This window comes from Hipposideros armiger, unplaced genomic scaffold, assembly GCF_001890085.2.
Source record: "Hipposideros armiger isolate ML-2016 unplaced genomic scaffold, ASM189008v1 scaffold_177, whole genome shotgun sequence".
NCBI classification, from domain to species: Eukaryota; Metazoa; Chordata; class Mammalia; order Chiroptera; family Hipposideridae; genus Hipposideros; species Hipposideros armiger.
In genome coordinates this window covers 2547653-2563466 of record NW_017731527.1, presented here as the reverse complement: position 1 = coordinate 2563466, position 15814 = coordinate 2547653, and positions in this window count along the sequence as shown.

Genomic DNA, 15814 nt, shown 5'->3' with positions numbered 1-15814 from the left:
AACAGTACAAATTGTCACTACCTGACTGATAATTGGAACTGATTTTTCACCCACTAAAAAGCTATACACTGACATATCCCTGAGTGCTAAAACTCAGAGGGTATTCTGGAACTGAATGTCACAAATTCTGAATCAGATTAATACTGGGAGTATTAGGGCAGACAAATAATATACTAGTTGCCACATTATCCATGGATGGCTTATCCCTTTCACTATATTGAAGGATATTTGACAGGATTTATAAGTTCAGCTAGAGCATGTCAGCTATAACACTAATGTTTTCTGTGGGAACTGGTTAGATGGAGTGTCCTGGCCTGCCTGGGTCATGTCGAATACTTCATATTGCTGTCATCTCGTTAAGTATCTGAGCTACCACTTGTCCTCCCTGATGGACATCTTTATGCCATTTGAACCAAATTGCCATCAAACAAAAGTAACAACAATGCGGTTTTCTTTCAGAGTCAAATTATATTTTTGTGTTTGACCTTGTTTCCCTTCAGAATATTTTTAATGAAACTTAAGCCTCTTAAAGATCTGGTTTCTTACTACCTTCTCAACTTCAGTTCCATCTACTCTGCTATTTGGTAATCGGAGACCTGATTCAACTGTTGTATCAATTGAGGTGAAGGTTAAGTTAGGGTAATTAAAATAAAGAGACACAAATAAGTGCATTTCTTCTTACGTAACAGTCCAGCTAGTTTAGATTAGTGGGGCAGCTGTGTCCATAAAGTCATTCAGGGATTCAGGCTCCTAACTTCATTCACTCTGCCATTCATTAGATATCTCTTCTGCGTGGTTCTGAGATGCAAATCGTATGCACTTCAGGCTACAGGAAGTGGAAAATGAGATAAGATTCAAGGCAACAGTTGTTCTTTGCTCAAGTGAGGAAGCTACACAAATGACTCTTGCTAACCTGGCAACTCTTAGCTACAAGGAATACTGGTCCCTGTAACAGGCAGCTGGGAGGCCATATCCTCAGGAAGAAAAGGAAAACCGATTTTGGGATACAATCGGCAGTCTGTAAAAGAAGCCGCTCATTTTATGGAAACTTCAAATTGCCTAAGTGAACAGAACCAATTACTTTATTTTCTATACTTCAAACATAAGAATGTTATTGCACTTATCACATCGTATTATGTATTTCATGTCTACCTCAAATAAGAGGCTGCAAAATCCTTAAAATAAGGGTAGAGGTTGCTTCATTTATGTAGTTCCTAAAACTTGCCCATGGCAGATGATCACTTCACGTCACTGAGTTGATTAGAATAGATTGCAATGCTGTGACAACTAATTAGGTACAGAGATTATAACAACCTCCATTTTATAGATGGGAATCCTGAGGCTCTAACAAAATCAAATGTCTTCCAAAATCTAGTTCATGATGAAACTAGGATTAGAGCAACCTTTTTGATTTCTGGTTCAATTGTATTCAAGTAAGCTCAGCAATGCTGAGGGTCTGCTCTGGCATGGAAATCATTAATTTAAAATGAAACACTAGCCATTTGAATGATACTGTATTTATTGTGTGTTTTTTTAAATGTCAACATTCAAAGACAATCTTCTGCATCCTCATGCATCTTGACAATACGCATTACCTAATCCTGTCCTTAATTTAGCATTATCTCACAATGTCCAATTGGTATCTTTCCAGTGAATATATCCATCCTCAAATATCATACTCATTCTGCATAGTCTTAAAAGTGAGATTGTTCCTACATTATCATAGGAAAAGAGCTACAACAAAAAGAAGACTATCTGGCTTTTAATTAACAAGATAAATGTATTAAAAAAAAACCTCAAATACACAGGCTGATAGTGGGGGGAGTGTTGTGGAGATGATGCTGAAATTTATCAGAAAAATAATAAAACTTGGAGATCCAATGGTGAGTGACTAAATTATAAATAAGTTCAGACACAGTTTGGTGACATCCTAGCTCTACTACATAGTAGCTCCACAGTTTTTTGAAAATCAATCTTCCTTTGTGAACCTCAACTGCCAGGTTCCTAAAATAAGTATAATTCCTTAAGACCAGCTTTATAGGATAATTGCTTTAGCACTCTTCCTGGAATAGATTTAGCAAACAATAAGTAATAGCTTTGATTACTCACTATCATGATAGATTTAAGTGCCCCCTAAGACATGACTGTAACTAAAATAAGATATTGAAATATAATAACTTTAAATTAGATAATTTTGAAATGATCAGTAAAAATAATTGTTTGTTCCTCTACATTCCAGGTATTAGCATTCCTATTAAGTTTTCTATTCTTTGCTAACATACAAAGAAAAATGACATAGTTTTTTAATTAGTCTACATTATTCTTACGTCATAGAGCAAAGCATGAAAACCCAGCACACTCCAGCAGGAAAAGAAGCAATTGTCAGAAGGAGTAATCACAAAGAAATGCAGATTGGCAAATGCCTTAAAAGTGCTGAAAAACAAATGCATATGAGATGGCTATTTTTACAAAAAAAGAAAAATGAAAACATTTTCATAGCCAAGAGTTAAAGAATAAGATAAATTAAAAATACTAGAGAGAAAGAGAAAATAGGTTTCACTTGTATATCCCCAAAACTAAAGTATTTTTATCATCCACTGCTTTCATTACCAAACTAATATCAATCCTTAAGCACCAAACTCCTTACCAAAATAATGGCCTGGAAGAGGTTTTGAATTAGATAGAGGACAAGTTTCTCCACTGAGCTTTAACACTTATTACTGATTGTGTTTTTTGTTGTAATAGTGTTATTTCTGCAATCAGTTGAGCGAAATGAAAAGTATGGGTCGATTTGTGCAACCATAAAATTATAGGAGTTCACAATGATTAACCCTGTCATCAATTCATGGTTTAGGGTTTAAAGGAAGCACCTTCAGTGGGTTCATTGTGAACACTTTAATGAAACAATATAATAATGCAGTTTATAATTACAGGTTTAATATGATATTGAGAAGGCTGGATCCAAAGTTAAAGATGAGTGTAGATATGAAACCCTTACACTTATTGGCTCATAAATCTCTAATTACATGTCATTTTAATTGCATGTCATTTTATTCTATCATTCAAATTTCTTTGTGATTACACACTTACCTTTTCTATATATGGATCAAGTAAGGTAAGTTTAATTCATTTTTATGTTAATTGAACTTGTGATTTTTGAAGAAAACCTGAAATGGTCGGCATACCAAACGAGGTTTCCCCTAACTAATAGAATTCTTATTAAAACATACTTGGATTTTTTAAAATTCAGTTATGTCTAGAATGGGAAAGTATTTTAGTGAAAGTAAATGTCAGTTAGGGTTTGTTCTGGGTTTGACTGAAGTCATTTATTTCATTCAAGCTAAGGGGATTGTAGTTATAAAAAATCTTCTGTAAGTTTTTATAAATGTTTTAATTTATTTTTTTATCATATCACTAATTCATTTCACTCTTTTCTAATGAGTTATTGATAAGTTGTTCAAGTGCAAATGTTTGAGGCATTATGAAAAGGAAACTAACAATATGATTCAAGCTCTTAGAATTCAGAAACTAATAAAAGATCTACTATGTGAACACTTAACAATTAATTTGTTCAGATTTTAGCCCTCAAACAATTTAAAGTAGGGATTGAAAATATTTTAAATGGCTCTTTTATCAATTATTTAAGGCAACAATAGCCATGCATACAAATGGCCACCAAGTTCCTGAGGGATAGGAGTAAGTGTAGGTATTACTCACTAGTCTGCACTCGTGGTCTAGGTAGCACTGTTAACCTCAGATGGGCCCACTCATGCTTTTGCATGTTGGATAGCTTGAAATATGTTGGGGTGACTGGGGTGTGTTAGCTGTGCTCCACAATTCTCTCATTCTGCAGCACGCTACCCTGGCCATGGTCTTATGGTGGCCATGGTAGAGACACAAGAGGAAAGAAAAACACACATAGCCTTTGAGGATTCGAGTGGGAATCTACTCCATAGCATCCATGTCCACAGCATTCTCTTAGGCAGACAAGTTACAAAGTCAGGTCAATTTCACACTGTGGGAAAGCTCTGCCTTTATAATAGTTGCACGGACTGCAAAGTCACATGACAAAAGCTTGTAGAGGGAGAGGTAAAGGACTATGACCATTTTTAGAATCTATGATATTTATATATTTTATAATAAACTTATTTTACACTCATTAGCTAACCAAATCACCTATATGCAGGAATTATGCTATAAGAACTAACTAGTGTGTCTATCTGCTTTATATTCCTGAACTATGAAGCAACTGTGCACGTTATTTCCCAACTATAAAAAAGGAACTTTATTTTGATGGCTTTAATGACATTTCACCAGTACTGGGACAATGAGTTGAGCACTAACAAATTAAACTTCAATAACCTATTGGATCCAGTATAGTTCTTATTGCTTCAAACAATGTAGAAGGGTTGCCTGGTAAAACAGTATGGATTCTTCTATTTGGACAGCCACCTTTCCAAGGCAAGTAAAGGCACAGACCTAACTGGGTGATAATATGCATTTGCTTCCATAGGCATTCATAAAAATTACAAAAACAAGAATGTGATGTGCAAGTAGATAATTAAAATCTACATCTTTTCAATGCAGTTCTATGAAACATAATAATGAATCCTTTAAAGACATGTAGGGAATAAAATGTCCCTTAATCTCAAATCTAGAAAGAAGTACAGTTCTGCTACATAAATAAAATTATGATATTAATATGTCAATTGATTAATATTATTTAATATTTAGTATTTCAAATTGTCTTAATAAAGATCTATATTTTCAGAATGAAGCCTGTAGTAATTTACAAAACTTGAATTGGACAGTTTCTGCCCTAAACCTATTTCTTGAACATCCTTAAAGCCATGGCTTCTTCTCAAATGCATTACTTAATAAATAATGATTCTAAAAGTGATCATTGGCCTTTAATAGATAGAATTTTAGACTATGTCTTCAAAATACCAATCATTTAGATGAAAAGTTAAAAGAAAAATGTTTTCTACTTGGAATTTGCATTACTCTTTCAATATGGAGCTGGTAAAATAATGGTCAGTTTGGTTTGCGGATACTCTGTGGGCCAGGAAATTTGACTTGTTCACAGTTAGACTGCCAGAGCTTGGAATCGAGCCTGATACAGAGTACGGATTCAATAAATATTTTTTTGAATACAATATTTGTTGACTGAATGAATGATGTTATTATGTAATTTAATAACATTGTTTCTTGATGACTTGGGAATAATCAACAAAGGATTCTCCACAAGCCACATAATTGGGAAATAATAAATCTGTGCTCTAAAGGCTATCTGGTCTTTCATAAATTTCTTCAGAGTGACATGAATAATCCTAAAATGAAAATCAGAGCTAAAGAGACTCCAAGTCACATTCAACTTTTACATATTTTGCAGATTTCTTTTGAAATTCATGGCTGTTTGAACTCTTCACTGTCAAATCAGAATGGCTCCTTAGAGTTGCTTTGGCAGCCAAAACAGAACATATTGTTAGATTAAAACTCTAAGAATACATTTAGCTTCAATGAGTTTATACACTCAGGAATTTGTAAAAATTGGGGGGAAATGTTATTTCTAAACTAGGAACTACATGCATATTAAATTTGCCAAAGAAGATCTGTGAGCAACGTAACATAGAAAAGTAATGAATTTTTCAATATTTTAAATTTGCTATTTATGAGATCTCCCAAGGTCAACAGGAAATCATTATTTTGTTATATTATTATAAAATCCAGAGTTGGATCCAATATGTTCAAAACATAAACCCCAGATTCCCTATTATTTATAAAAGTTGTGTTCTGGTAAATAAAGATCATTCACAGTGTATTTTTATTTAAGGTAACTTCACTGCATTTTGTCTTTTTCATATATACTATGCTTTGTTCTAAGAAATGCTATAACAAGAATGAAAATTTTTACTGTTTTCATAGGCAAATCAATTTGGAAAATCATTTACATCCCTGGGAGAAAAGAGGTAGAGGAAAGGATTAGGGGAGGAATGACCTGTAGACTCAAATTACTGCAAATTTTCTGTTTCTTAGTTTGAGTAGACAGTTCATGAGTAATAGATATGTTACTATGTTTAACAATAGTATTATGCCTATATGTTACATATATGTTACATATATTTTATGCAAGTAACAAACATTAATATGTGAAGTCATTTTTAGAGACAAAATGTGGTCAAAACTGCTTATAAAGTCTAATCATGTTGAACTATTTTCAACTCTAAAAGTATCTTGCTGAAAGCACGTCAAAAGAGACATTTTTCAGATTTGCTTCCTAAGGAGAAATGAAATCTTAATTTTTGTATACGAGATTGCTACATATTATCTAATCAAGGTATGAATAACATTGTTTCCTGACAATCTGGGAGAAATCAGTGAAGGATTTTCTACAATCTATGATGAAGATATGCTGTTAATTTATTTTGACTGAAAGAAAATGCCCATCACTTAAATGTGGAATCTAAAGAACAAAATAAATGAATAAACAAAACAGAAATACACATAGATACAGAGAACAAAGTGATGGTTGCCAGATGGGAGAGGAGTTGGGGGATGGGTGAAAAAATTGAAGGGATTAAGAAGTGCAAATTGTTAGTTACAAGATAGTCACAGGGATGTAAATTACAGCATAGAGAATATAGTGAATAATACTGTAATAACTACACATAGTGCCAGGTGGGTACTAGACCAATCAGGGAGTTTCTTTGTAAATTATATAACTAACCACTATGCCACACACGTGAAACTAATACAAAATTCTATTAAAAGTCAACTGTAATTGAAAGGTAAAAATAATTTAAAATTTCAAAAAAAAGAAACAAATTTTAAAAAGAAAGAAAATGACCAATTATTTTGTTTATAGTTAAATTTAAAGGGAATTTAAAATTAAGAAGAAGGCACTTATTTAAGAAACAACATTTTTATTATTTATGACAATCTTTGTCTCTAAATATGGGGTTTAGAAATTGTATGTATGTATATTTTTTATTGATAGGTTCATTGGACCAAAAGGAAAACATAAAGTAATAACAGTGTTTAATTTAGGTGATTAAATAACTCAACAATTTACATAGGTTATCAAGAAATTACAATTATAAACTACAATATATAATTTAATGAAATTGTTAAGATATAATAAAGTTATATATACATAAAATACAGAGATAATGTTGAGACAAAATAACTGAATTGATCAAATATAATTGGGTGAAACAATGTTAGGGAAGAATTAGTTTTCAGATATCTATGAAATTCAGCTTTCTAATGCAAAAGGTGACATGAATTGTTAAAATGCAATGTATTTTAAAAATAAAATTAATTTTGATAAAGTAGTACATTAAAATTACATTGCATTATGCTAGAAATAACATTGCAAAATAAAATAATTCATGGGTTCTCAAAAATTGTTCTGTATTGTCATTTATATTTTCCTTCTTATTTTAGAAAATAGATTGGCATTTCTCATCTCTCTCCACACTTCACTCACCTTAGACAGATGTTTACAGGTTGCAAGTGAGAAAAGAAATCAACTCACATCATTTAAAGAAAAAAAGAAAAGGGCATTTACTACTTCATGTAACAAGTAAGTCAAGAGGGCGTATTCATTTTTAGAATTTGGCCGGTCCTGAATTAAACAATGTCAGAAGGGCATCAAGGCCTCTCTGTCCCTTGATTTAGCTTTCCCTTGTTTGGGGAAATAGCATTATGCTGTCTCTACTTACACAGTGAGGATGGTGACAATAGGCAAATGAGTAGATCTAAAGGTATATTCTCTCAGCTGGTGAATTTGATAACAAGGGAAGGCGTTTTTCTCAATAATTCTAGAGAAGTTTCCAGAGATGATTCCCACTGCCTTTAGTCACCCTGAATGTATATCCCTGAAAAAAAAAAAAAAAAAAAGCAGAGGAGAGTCTCAAAAGGAAAACCAAGTACAATAACCAAAATAAAGATAAATAAATTCTGGACACAAAAGCAACAGATAAAAATGCTTATATTGTCTTTAGCTCCTAATACTCAAACACACACTTTGTCCACATGCACAGTTTTACAAAATAGTTCTGCTTTAATATAATGCACTTATCTCTTCTTTTACATTTTTGTCAACTCAAGTCTTTTTTTATTTTTTTGTACCAACAAAAGTTGTTCTTCCACAATACTTTCATAATACAGGTCTGTACATATCACTATATTGCAAAAGCTAATTTTGTTATTACATCCAGAAACAAAAAGCTTTTCATTTAAAAAATATTTATTCAAGGCTGACTAAATGTTAGAGTACTGTATGCACACAGGGGCTACCATAATGGATACACTGGACCAGGACTCTGTCCTCAAGAATTTTTAAGTTGAGGGAAGGACACACTTTACCATACAATTGCAGCAAAAATATAGGAATTTCCAGGAAAGGAGGCTAGCTCAGGGCCAGGGTGTGTATACAAACCAGAAAGTGAGAGGGAATATTGGGAGTCTCCCCAGAGGAAGTGGCACCTAAATTAGCCTACCTTGATGACAAGGAATTATATTGGTGTTTGTGGGAAGAAAGTGTCCCAGGTAAAGGAAACAACAATTCTAAACAGCCAGAACTAAGGGTAAAAATGGTCACTGGAGGAATTGGAAGATGTTCAACAGAGTAGCATCACAGACTAAAATATAAGGGGATGCATGGGGGATGATGTCAGAGAATTAAAGAAGATGTGTTGTAAAAAGATATTTAAAAGCTTGATAACACAACTTTTTGGTATTCATCCTTCATTACACCTTCCAGCATTTTCTCTTTCCTCCAGCATCATAAACGTCAGAAAATCTGATTCACTGGAAATAATTCTGAAGAGCTCAGTTTTCTTACATATAAAACTAAGATAATCAGAGTGTCTACGTCACAGAGTTGATGTAGAATAACTGGGTTAACACGTAGAGTCATCTAAGGGCAGCACCTGATTCATATTTGATTATTTATCATTGGTGTTATTATATCAGGAGTCTGTCTTAGATTTCTCCATTTCTTTACTTTTGACAGAATCAGTTTGGTTGTCAGGAATTCCTTTCTTCCCTGTATCTAAAGTTGACCTCAACATCATTACCTCTAAGAATCCTTCTCACATCTCGCCATCCCCCAGATCATTTCTGGCCTTTATGAGATATAACACTTAATGCATATTTTTCTGAATTAAAATCATGTGCATGTATATCTTTCTACCTATGTATCCTATAAACTCCTGAAAACCATTTTCACTTATGGTTTCCATGGCATCTAGCCCATCTAACCAGTGCTGTGTTGATATGAATGCACATTTGTTTTTTGTTTTTTTTAATTTGAACTGAATCCAGACATCAGAGGTAAAATAAATAAAAAAATTTGAAATCACCATCACATACACACACACACACACACACTCACACTCACACACACACACACACACACACACTCACACTCACACACACACACACACACAAAGCAAAACAAAAAAACAAAACAAAAAAAAAACACTGAAAAATGATATTAAAAAAAACCTCATGTGAACCTGTGGTTATAAATGTCTGAAGTTCATAAAATACATAGAATTTTATATTTATATTTATATTTATACTTATATTTATGTTTATTTATATTTATATAATGCACAAATAATTTCAACTAAAGGCAGCCTATGCTAAGTGCTGTATAAAATAGAGGCCAATGATGAGGATTGACAGATTTGAGAAGTCTACTTATATTCTGATAATGTGGGCTGAAATTTATATTTTTTTGGGTATAACCAAACGATTAACTGTTAAAATCCACAGTGTAAACTAGATGTAAAGAGGGAACATTAGGAATGATTAAAAAATCAAATGCTTTTAAGCACTTTTGGAAATATACTCACAGCCCAATAGATAAACAGGCATGTGATACTTCGAATCTTACTTTGCTATGCTTATTTCATTAGCTGTTATCTAATCAATACACAGTATTTTAACTTAAGAAAGTGTGCACAAATTGAAAAATAGCAATTGTCATTTCTCTACATAACTTTAAATAACCCCTCATGTCATTACTTCAGATTGTTGCACTCCCTAAATATTTAATACACACTTATATACTGATGTTCAAGGACTGATCTAAACTCCTTGGATGAATTATTTCATTTCATTCTCAAAACACCACTTCCACTATCATTACCATTTTACAGGTGAGGAAAACTAGGCCACAGGGAAGTCCAGCAGCCCACGGAAGCTCATCCCACCGGTAAAAGGCAGAGCCAAACTTCACCCAGACATCTTGGCTCCAGAGTACAAACTCTAAAACCCTACAGCATGCTCTTTCTGACATCTAAAATATACCTAAAATAGCAGTGGGGAGCAAAAACCTAGGGGGAGAAAGACAAATACCAAACTTAACAAATTGAATTCAGCCAGAATATGCCATTACTATGTAGACATTTCCATCATTTGAGGTGAGAACTGCTGTCCCCTTGTACGTCAGATCAGCCATTTGATTTGATCTGACAAGCTGCGTCTTGCTTTAACATCTACTTTTCTGGTTATAATCTACTTTGTCAGATCTTTATATATATTGATGGTTCATTTAACTGTTACCTCCAACTATAGACTGTTACTAGATGTTATTCCTATAAATGGTGGTTATGTATTATGTATTAAATGTTAAAGGCAATACATAGAAAAAGCTCTTTTCATGGGCACACGGGTTTATATCAATTGTTGTATTCATGGATTTATTTTCCTATGTCACTGAAAACAACAGATGTATTCAAATGTGTGTACTGACTGTATATTTCAAGACGAATTCCCTGTACATTTTCTTCCAGATAAGACAAATCTCTCCTACTCACGATTTCCAAAACCAAGTACACTTACTTCAAAATGATAAATTATACAGTAGATACTTTCATCTCTTGTTTTTCTATCATCTTTTTTTGTTGTCTTTCTACTTGCTTGCTTTTAAATTTATTTGTAAGTTCTGCACCTTTAACACTTTCACACGCACATTTCCAAGATGGGCATTAAAACTAGTGGTTCCTAAATTGAGACAGAGTTGAAAATGGCTTCTAATGTATAGCACACAAAGTCCTATTGCCCTTTCTTATTATTTGTTGATTCTCATTACTGGAAGGAAAAGGGAAAAATATTCTGCATGTGTTTCTATGTGATTCAAAGATAAACTGAAGCATATTAAACATTTTAAAATATTATTTGACCAAAAATCTATTTGAGTTGGGCCGCAGCCATTCTAGAAGATAGAAAGAAGCTCTGAAGAGCTGTTGAAAATGAAAATCTGTTATAGTAGAAGGGAGCAGGAATAAGTAAGTTATATTAGGCACACAAAAAAGTTAGTGTTGCAAAGTTACTTTTCTTTAAGGCATGTCTGGGGATCTATCTGGCAGATTACCTAACTAACATTAATCAGGCCTTTTCTGATTGACTGGTTTAAGATTCCATTTCTGGGAGAGCCGAAACTATTGGGTTGTTGGAAAAGTCATGATGCATTCTTGCAACGAAAAACATAGAAAAATATATCATCACTTTTCCAACAACCCAATATAATTAAGTGAAGTCTTGGTTTGGTGATGTCGGGCTTAGCATAAATGACTCCATTTTAGGCTTGTCTTATTAACTCTTATAAGATACTACTTAAGAGTGAATATCAAAAGTGTTCAGAGAAAGAAGTACAATGGGTAAAGAAGAAAAAGACTACAAAAAGAAAGGGATGTAGAAAAAGACTTAATTAAAAACATGTTATTGGCTGTTTGAAAAATCCTTGTATTTAAGTACATTTCCAAAACTATAAAATGAAAACATGTATATGCTGGCTTTGAATATGATTCATTCAGCCAATAGATAGCCAGTTTTTCTCAGCCCTAAAAATGGTAAATTGTTGAACATTCAATGACATTATAATACATTGATGTGATTATATCAAGATGCTTGGAAAAGTTACTATTATGGATCAATGGAAAAATCTATTAAAACCTGTTTTGGCAATTGCAACTTTAGAAACAAGAAGATAAGTTATAGGAAAAGGTTTGAGAGGTCCATATAAAATATTCTGAGACACTGATGTTCAGAGGTGCATTCCTTATGAGGGAAATATGATGCAAATGTCACTTTAAAAAATAATATTGCAATCCTGATTTTCCAAAGCTAATATTTATAATGATGTATTAATCCTATTACTGTCCCTTATTTCTTTTAAAGATTTTACAAATTATGATAATTATTCCCTCACAAGCCATCTAAGGTAAAATATCGAATGCAATTTATTTTAGGATATTTTAGTGCCCTCTAGTGTTCAGAAATTAACAAGAGATTTGTTTTTTAAATTAAATACTTATTCTAAAAATACAAGATTTTAAAAATGACAACTTTAGACCGGTATGAAGTGGTTAAAAAAAAATTCAGCTTGGAAAGCAAATTAGAACCAGATGTCAGTTCTACCTAAATATAAAAGCCGACAAAATGCAACTTTTTTTTCTACTTTTATTCAACTCAAATTAAACAGCTCCTGCTCCCCTTCTCTTTGAATACTAGACAGCACATCTCATTTGCATAAATTCATCTGTAGATTTCAGATGTTCAAGCAAGTTTGATTGTTGGCTGCCTTTTCTAATACTGTGAGTTCAATGTTTTTTCCATGAATGAGTGGGAAATATCCTATGCTTATGCTAAAGTGGGTACCTTCTCTGAATACACTGGCCTCTGACATACTGAAAGATGTGATTTGTGATTAGGAAAGTTGATTTGTGACAAGTCAAAGGAGTCTAATCTAAAGCTGCCTGTTACTTCCACTGACAGATTTTGGGTTTTTTTCAAATAAGGATGGAATCGTAAGGAGATGCAAGCATTTAAAAAAAAAATGCAGACTCTGTGAAAAAAACAAAAGAAGGGATTTAAGCCAAAAGAAAAGTTTAAACTAATTTTAGAAAATCAGTTTGAAGGAGGCTTTTTGAAATTTAAATTCAATGATAGGTTTATGCATGAAATTAAGGAAAACTATCCTTTGTCTATAGGATTGTTTAATGGCCAATATCTACTAATAGGCTTTATGCATTGAAAAATATATGATGGAGGATATCTCACTGCCTTGTTTTAATTTCCTATGGTGAATCCATGAGTTTTAATTAGAATGTATTCAGATAGAGACCATAGCCCAGTTCATACTATTAGAAAAAAATGTGAATGCCTTTCAAAGTTGACTAGCATCACCTTTTTTATCATGTTTTTACTGAAAAGTGAATGACAGCAAAATTGAGTGATTACAAATAGCTTTGTGGTTTTCAGTATCAAAAAAAGAACACTATAGATCAGGAATCATACTTGAATACCAAATGCCAGATAATAACATTTTATTTGGCAATGCTATATTCTTAATATGATCCAAATTGTATAAACAGTCATCTCTGTTTTTGGCAAATCTCCTGTATGTTTCCTATGTGTAGTTTTGGGATGAAATGATAAAGTTTAGGGGATTGTAGCATCGGAGAAAAACTCTACATTTTCATACCTTTTAGAATGTAAATAAAATTATAATTGATATTTTTAATATAAATTTTAAGATAAAATATTAATAAGCATATTATTCAGTTTCCTAATTATTCTCAGAACTACAAAACACTCTAGATGTTAGTATACATTTTATAATAAATTATCCAGAACAAATTCCCTAATTTATACAAAAATCATACAAGTGATTGAAGGGTTACTCAGTGCCCTAAACATCCTAGCTGTTTCACTCAGCTTGAACTAGTGAAGAATTACAACTATACCCACAGTTATAATTAATAGCAGTAAAGGCAGCATCAGCATTCACTTCTATGCATTCCCCGGGGCATTTCGTTTTCTCTCATATTTGTTTATATATACCATTTCCCCTACTCCCAGATAACTGGACATGGGAAAAAATGGAACAGCTTTGAATGCAGCCACCTTTTTTATACCCTTAGCATATGAGAGTGAGATTCATGTTAGTCGAGTGTCTACCATGCACCAGCTCTATGTGCTTTTGTGGTCTTAATCTCGTATTCCTCATGATAGTCATTTGATGTGGGCAACATTCCCTTTATTTTAAAGACTGAAAAAACTGAGGTTTGGGGAAAAAAAGTTAACAATCCTATCTCTCATGGGTTGCTTTTTCTAGTTGCCAGATACTGTTCTAAAATCTATCTGAAAATAATTTTTAACCCTGAAGGCAACGCAAAGACGAAGGTTTTACACTTCCAGTGTTACAGATGAAACAACTAAACCTTAGAGAAATGAACAGCTTGACCACGTATACACAGCTTTCAAGTAGTAAAACGGAGACTTTATCTCACATCAGTCTGATTGTAAACTTTGGTCTCCTACTGGTGTTAACAGGGTGAATTAATAAGAACAATTAGAGGGTGTCAGCGTCACTGCCCTCACCCTCATCCCCAGGAAAAGGACATTTCCTTTCTTTTTTTTTTTAATTAAATTTTCTTGGGGTGACAATGGTTAGTAAAATTACATAGATTTCAAGCGTACAATTCTGTAGTACGTCATCTATATATCACATTGTGTGTTCACCACCCAGAGTCAGTTCTCCTTCCATCACCATATATTTGATCCCCTTTACCTTCATCTACCACCCTCCTTTCCCCTTACTCTCTGGTAACCACTAACCTGTTGTCTGTGTCTATGAGTTTTTGTTTCTTTGTCTTGTTCCTTTGTTGTTTTCAGTTTTATATCCCACATATCAGCAGTTCTTTTCTTTGTTTACCTAAAGGCAGATTGAGGGTAGTTACAAAACTAATCAAATATATAGTGTTATAGAAGGAGAACTGACTCTTTGTGGTGCACACACAATGTAATATATAAATGATGGATTACAGAACTGTACGCCTGAAACCTGTGTAACTTTATTAACCATTGTCACCCAATAAACTTTAATTAGAAAACAACAACAACAACAATGAAAAACTAACAACCCAGGTTTGTGAAAGCCGGGCTTTAGACAGGAATCCTGTGTATAACGCTGAACACTGGGACTAGGGCTTCTAGACTTAGCAAAGACCATGAGCCCAAATTTGGCATGAAGTTTTAATGTGATGCAATTTAAAAGATACAATGAATGAATGAGGAAATGCTAAGTGACCATCTTAAAGAAAAGTCAGATCAATATAAACAGAAGACTGGAGATGAATGGTGAGGAGGAAGGAAGGCAGGCTGCAGAAACCTTGCTTCTTGGAGGAATGATCAGACTATCCACCGCTGCCCTGCCCACTTCCAAACCACTAGTCTACGTTCCATACAAGCACCGTTATTTTCACTTTCGGGAAAGATCAGTGTTCCCTCCTGCCTCTGACATTTTAGTTATAGTGCACCCCTACACGGAATTAATGCCCTCACATCCCCCACTTCTACACACACACACACACACACACACACACACACACACACACACACACTTTACCTTGCTAATTCTTACTTATTTTTCAGGTTTTAATTGTGAATATTTTTTTTCACAGGAAGCTGTCTTTTATCTTAAGTCCACCTTAGGTCCCACATCTTAAATTTCCTAAAATACCTGAACTTCCCCTCTGATAACTCTAATTATTTAATTAGAATTCCCTAATAATTCCCTCTTTCCAAGGCTGCCTTTTAACCACATTGGAAACTCCATGAAGACAGGTTCTATGCATGTCTGATTCACCAGCAGTTCACTGCATTTGGCACATTGTTGAATAAATGAATGAATGTTAATTTGCTCCCACTTTCACAGTGAATCATAATTACCATTTCTATATGAATTGACGTTCTTATGACTTTATTAACTTCTCAGAGTACAGAAGGAAGAGGA